This window comes from Molossus molossus, unplaced genomic scaffold (genome assembly GCF_014108415.1).
Source record: "Molossus molossus isolate mMolMol1 unplaced genomic scaffold, mMolMol1.p scaffold_m16_p_14, whole genome shotgun sequence".
Lineage (NCBI taxonomy): Eukaryota > Metazoa > Chordata > Mammalia > Chiroptera > Molossidae > Molossus > Molossus molossus.
The window spans coordinates 65,890,730-65,897,374 of record NW_023425349.1 but is presented as its reverse complement, the minus strand read 5'-3'; the positions used below and the strand labels follow the sequence as shown (position 1 = coordinate 65,897,374).

General features: G+C 43.4%; 1 non-coding gene across 1 annotated transcript; it reads left to right on the top strand.

The window, feature by feature from the left end:
- The first annotated feature begins 4,855 nt into the window (after positions 1 to 4,855).
- TRNAH-GUG lies at positions 4,856 to 4,927 on the top strand. Its single transcript has one exon. It is a non-coding gene; the product is annotated as a tRNA-His (tRNA).
- Positions 4,928 to 6,645: the final 1,718 nt, after the last annotated feature.

Sequence of the window (6,645 nt, the reverse complement as noted above, 5' to 3'; positions counted from 1 at the left end):
GATTAGGCCATCCTTCTCTCGCCCCCGCTTCCTCAGGGGGTCCCGTTGCCACCAATCCTCCTGCAGCAGAGCCCTAATGCTCTGCCGCCCCAGGCCTTCAGCTGTTCTCGGGGCTTCGCGTCATTATTGCACATTATCAGTAATGGATCAGCCCCTCCTAAGGTTTCCACACAGAGGCCTGGCCCGCCAGATCGCAGAGGTTAGGCCCACGTATTCCAGAGAGCTGTGTCAGATGAGGAATTCTATTAGAAGGCATTGCATCTGGAGTTTTCTAATGGTGCCTTCAGGCAAAAAAAATTAAAATTAAACCAACAACCAGAATCCCCTTTCCCCACCCCCACCCCCCATTCCAGCCTTCCCCACAGCAAATCTCTGACTCGGTTCCTCGGGATTCATTAATAAGCATGGGGGGAAGCACTTCAGGCGGTTTACTCTTGAAAATATAAACTGTTAAAGCATTTTGTGTTTACAAGCACTCTGAAAATAATCCGTGTTCTCTAGTGTTTTGTGATTTCTCATTACCAAAGATTTTCTGATACAGGCAGGAAGTGTTCCGGAGGCGGTGAGTCTAAGACTGTTTAGCTTTCAGCGTGTTTTCCAGGGTCAAGGTGACACGTTTGAAAGTTTGAAGTCTGGCGCTCCCACTTACCTGGGCTTCCTCCACTTTCGGCCACTTTATTTTGTCCCCCTAGACATTCCCAGGGGCGTGCATGAGAAATTCTTGGTCCCTTGAATGTACCAAATTTGTCCAGCTTTTCCCTCCCTCTCTCCTCTCCTGCTTCCTTCTCTCTCTCTTCCTCCTCTTTATTCTCTCCCCGCCATTCTTTTCTCCTCCCCCACCTCTCTATCACACACACACACACACACACACACACACACACACACTGTTCACTGGGAAGGGAATGAAGTTCTAGAAAGAACTCAAGAAAGAAATTGTTTCAAGCTCCCTTATATGCTCCTAGCTGGCTTCTTCATGACTAGAGACAGGACTCTGGGAGGAGGGGACACGGAGCCTCCTTTGCAGGGGGGTTCCCAACCTGTCTTTGTCTGAAAACTGGGCACTGGGCCAGCCCCAACCCAGTGGATTGCCGCTCTTGGCCTCCAGCCCAGTGATGGATCTGACTGTCATTTGCCTACCCCCAGCGAGGCAGGAGGCGAGCTGAGGAGAGGGATGCGCAGGGGAAGCAGAGCTTGGTCTGGGGAGAGGTAGGCAGGGCGATGCTAGACCGAAGGCTCAGCTGCGGGGGTGGGCCTCTGGTCAGCCCCGCTTCTCTCTGAGAGTCCCTTATGAAAGCCAGGGGAAGGAACAACTCCATCAGAAGAATCCCGTAGTCAGGCAGCAGGAGGAGAAGCAGGAAGGCTGTGACTCTGTCACTTCTAACAAAGAGAGGCTGGTTAGCAGCAATCTGCTTTCTAAAGGGTTCCTGAAAAGAGAAGTCTGTATCTTCCTCCAAAATGAATCCCATAGTTAAATGCTCCACACAAGCAAGAAAGTCTTCTTCACACCCTACTTAAATCAAGGGCTCAACGCCTGTGTATTGAAAATGTGTTGCCATAGACAGGGAAATAAGACTGACAACACTTAGAAGCTGACAAAAAGCCAGCTTCTGTGTAATTTAGAAAAAAACCTATGGGATTAGCTATTATAGCTGCAGGACTCATCTGTTTTCATTGGGATTTTCTCCCTTTAAATGTTTATATTTGGCTATTGTTTGTCCATTTATTTCTATTAATTAAATTTATGATGTATCAGAGATATAAAGAATCTGAGAGGTCATCTAGTCCAATTCCTCTTACCTTACTGATGAGGAAACAGACACCCAGTGACAGCCCAAAGTCATTGGTGGGAGAGCTGGAGAAAGCACCAAAATCTAGACAAAGCAAGTGTGCTCTCGCTCTCTCTCTCTCTCTCTCTCTCTCTCTCTCATCTCTCCCTGTCTCCCTCCCTCCCTCCCTCTCTCCATACCTCCCCTGCTTTTCTCTACTTTAACCTACCTTGAAAACTTTAAGCAACAGACGTATGAATGTATATATATTCCTTTCCATGACACCAGCTCATATATTCTGTCTGTTTACCTGTTATTGATCTGCGTCTCTCACTGGACTGTAAAGAGCATGAAATCATGATATATGTCTCTCTTTTTCTCTTTTGAATTCTTAAGATCCAGAAAAAATGGCTGGACTATATTAGGTCCCCAACAAATACATGTGAATGATGAATAAATTAGGAAGAGGGATAATAACATCATTGTTGACATAGTAAAGTCAGAAAAACAATAACAATCATGTAGTAATTATGATGAAGACAGAAGTGCCATTAGGAGGCACATTTTGATTTTATCGATTTTTCCCTTTGAAGTGGGTCATAGGTTATCACTGCCTATGGAAGAAATATGAACATATATCCCCAAGAAGACAGTGAATGGGCAAAAGAGTCCGAATTCTTCAAAAACCCATTGCAGTTCAGTAATCAAGAATATTCCAGAGTCTATGCAGAAGATGCCTCACATCATCTACTGAAGGAGAAGCCCATGGAGATGCTAAGAAAAGCCTGACATGGTGAACCCCTCAAAGGCTGGGCCTCTCTCCAGTGGTCGGTGTTTGCACCACCACCCCCAGCACATCTGCCGCTTGTTCAGCACACAGCCCCCCAGAGTCTCCGCGCTTCTCCCCAGGGTTCCAGCGGGGTGGCTGGAAGTCGCGGTGCTGTTCACTTGAGGTTCCCAGCGCTGCCTCCTGGGTCCGCGGCTGAGTGCACGTCCAGGTACCTGAGTAGCAGGTCGAGCCAAGTGATCTGTTCTAGCCAGTGAGCAGTGAGAAGAGCTTTTAGTTGCTGGTTCTGGACACTCCAGAGCTCTCTATACATTTGCAAAGCAATGAGCCATGTTCATGAGGACCCAGAGCAAGCCCCCAGTGAACGTGGAGTACAAACGAGGGGACAGACTTCTTTATTCTAAGCTACTAAGATCTAAGCATCATCACATGGCATAACCTAGCCTGACAGGTACAATGTGGGAGGCTTCCTGGGGGTATAATGATTGTAGCATTTCACAGCACTGAATCCTGTGAGGACAAAATTATTTCCTTTTTAGGTCTCTTCCAGTCATTCCAATGAGTACAGAAACCTCCGTTGGAGGCTAATATGTCTTTAACAAACTTGGACTCAGAGTACTGACTAGAATTTAATTCTATTGTTTTGTTTTCAGGTTTTATTTTATAGTGCCCTCTCTCTATGGAATGTGATACTATGTTTTTCAAAAAAATATATAGAAGGTTATAAAATTCCCTTCAAAAATATATTTAAATAAAATAATATAACTAATGTTTCACAGTGCTTAGTATGCGACAGGCCTACTTTAAGTTTTTGGCACGTAGAAACCTGTTCAAGCCTCATAACAATCCTGTGACATAGGTCCTATTGTCTCCACTTTACAGATGAGAAAACTGAGACACAAACGTTCAATAAGCAGCCCGAGTTCCCCTAGTTAATACAGAACAGAGCCGAAATTAGAATCCAGAGAGTGTTTCCACAGTTTGTACACTGCGAGTTGGTTTAAAAAATACTTCCCTGATTATGCAGTTGGTGTGCCTATGGTAGAAATCATGAACGTGGGACTCAAATGATGGTTCTTTTGGAAACTGCTCTCCGTCAGCCAGGAGATTTGCCTGTCCCCTTGCCACAAGGTGACTTCCGCCAGATTCGCCCACGTGGATTCTTGTTCAGGCCGGAGGTGCTCTGCCTGGGCTCCTGCAAAGACTCTCTGGGGCTCAGGAATGCAGAACAATGTGCTTCTGTGTGACCATGGGGTGAAAGTGGATTTGTGAGAGTTTGAAGGAGGATAGAAGGAGCTATAGAGAATCAGAGGGGAGGGAATGAGTGGCCATTTGTGTCTGAAGCTTGTAGCTGCAGAAACCCTCCTTCCAGAAGCTCTGCAGCTGTTGGCACCCACTCAACAGATGGATTAGGGTCTTGCCACCCCACAGACAGTGCCAGCTAGCCCCAGCTGCTCCCAGACCCTCTCTGTTCTGAAGGCTTACAGGAGACCCCCAATAATCACTCATTGATTAGAAATGTGTTTTCTTTTGAGTTATTCAACTCTTGGGATAACTTTAACAGACTAATTTTTATAGCAAGAAAATTCATTTAAAATTTCCCCTTGAAACTTATTTAGTATGGAATATTCCAGTTTCTTGGTGTGGTGGGTTGGTTACTAATGTTACTGTTTTAAAAGATTACTGTGGCTTTAAGACCTACATATTCTGGGGGGAAAGTCGCTTTAGGTATCAGTGGGTTGGAAAGAGGCCTTTTCTTGGTCGGGGCTTACTCCTTCTGACTTCCTCTAATAGGAGAAACAAGCCTTTCGGATTCTCTCGTCCACGGGCCATTTTGTTCTTGCCATATTTTTTATGGCGACGCTGTGTTAGAAATGGAAATAAGGCTAGTGGTGGAGAAACCACAAAAGAGGCTCAGAATCATATGTCATTCAATGCAACATAATTGGTGGTGGCGGCTGGGGGCGGGAAATCTATATTCATTATAGGTTAAAAGTAGGAAGCGTGAGTCAACAGACTAGTTTCTCTCGGTCTTATTATTTTGATTGCCATTTCCTGGACAGTAGTTCTTGTGAATCTTGCCTAATATAATTTCCCCAGTCAGCCAAGAAGACCATGTCGGTTCCACGTTCAGCCACTTTCTTACTGTTCCTGCAAATAATTAGAGATTTCTGAAACAGTGTTCCTCTTTCCCAGTGTTAAGAAAGTGTACATATTTAGGCAATAGATGGCAGTGTTTCCACAGATTTTAATATTGCAATAGCCCTGAAAGGAGGCTGAGTGCTCAGCGGTCCCGTAGCTCGCCGTGATCGTATAGTGGTCAGTACTCTGCGTTGTGGCCGCAGCAACCTCGGTTCGAATCCGAGTCACGGCAGGAGGAGAGGAGGCTTTTGGAAGAGAGCAATGCGGTCCCCAGCTGTACTCCATCCAAACAACATTTTGCAATCAGACCTAGAATAATGAAAATCAATAAAAGAGAAACCACTACAAATATTTTAAATTTTACGGAGATGACATACGCAGGGTGGCTTTATTAAGGCACTAATCCTGTTTCAAGCGTGTTGTGTGTGGGGTTTTTTATTTGCATTGACGGATAATATGATAAAACTGGAGTGTAGTGGGCATGTAATTATTATTAATTACAACTACTTAAGCTCTGCTCTGAGCAGACTCGTCAGGTCTGCTTGCTTTTGAGCCCTGCCAGGGCTGTGCGGTACTAACAAGCCTGAATTATTTGGAAAGATGTCAGCAGTGGATGTGGAAATCCTGTTTAACCAGGCATGAATTGTTGTTAGGAGGTTTTTTCCAGGATGACAGAGAGAAAATGAACTGTCCCTTATCAGTAATTGCAGGAAACATTTTGTTTCTATGATATGAACTGGCTGTAATTTAACTTTCCTGCTTCATTGGATAATGTAAGAAGCCAGTTGTTGCTCAAAACGAAATTCTCTGAAGTGGGCATTTGGGTCTGATAAAGGGCATATTATAAGTAGACAATGAGGCTCGAGCAATAAATTATGTCCATATATGGTGAAACTTTTTTAATGACATTTTCCAAAAGACTGGGGTTTGTATTATAAATGGCTAAATGTTGAATTAATGTGTGTAACATGGCTTTTGTGGGCCTTTCTCCAGGACTTAAAAACATGAGCAATCCAGCCCGAAAATGTAAAATATAAGTATGTTATAATGAGGTTTACTGCTCTGAAATTATTGCCCACCATATTTTAAATAAGGGATCACTAGAATTTGCATTTTAATGCCTCTAGCCCCTATTTCATGGATGGCCTAGCAAAAACTCATGTTTGTTATTTTTGTAATATTAAAAACAATTTTAAATAAAAATATATGTACTGAGTGTAAACACAGAATCTATTAGTTTCTTTCAGAGTCGGTGAATTCTTAGAAATAGCATTCTAGAAAAACTGAAATAGATATTGCTCCCCTCTTCCAAATAAACAAACAAAACAAAACAGTTTCTGTTTGACTATGGGCCCTAAAAATCAGTCTCTGAATATCATAAAATAAAAAGGATGTATTTATTGTTTCTTCCAAGACTCACTTTCAAGAGCATGTTTTACTCTGAGGTCTCTTCTTCCTGTGGCTTATTCCCTAATCACCTCTACCCCGTATTTCCCACAAATTCTGCCTCCCTTTTTCCAAAGGGCCTGGTGTGGGCTTTCCTCAAGTCTGCAAGGGCTTTTTATCAGGCTGGTACTAGTAATGCTTCTAAGAAGACAACTGAATTGTAGTTGTTCTTTAGTTAAAATCAGCTTACAGAATAAGCCCATCCAAGGTTATTTGTATTTTATTAGGAGACTTAAAATGCAATGAATTAATGATTTGAGGAAGAAATTGTGTCAGTCATAACTTAGAGGTTCTAAGTGACAGAAGCATAACATGTCCTGAGTGAGAGACATGTACCCAGACACATGTACAAGGAGGCTTCGGAAATAATTGGAACTAGATTATTAAAGATGACCAGGACATACTCTCTCCATTTCCTCCCACATTTCTTTCTAAATGTTACCTTTATTCTCTCAAACTAACTTCTGTGTGACAGAAAACATGGCAGCCAGCACCAGTTCCTGC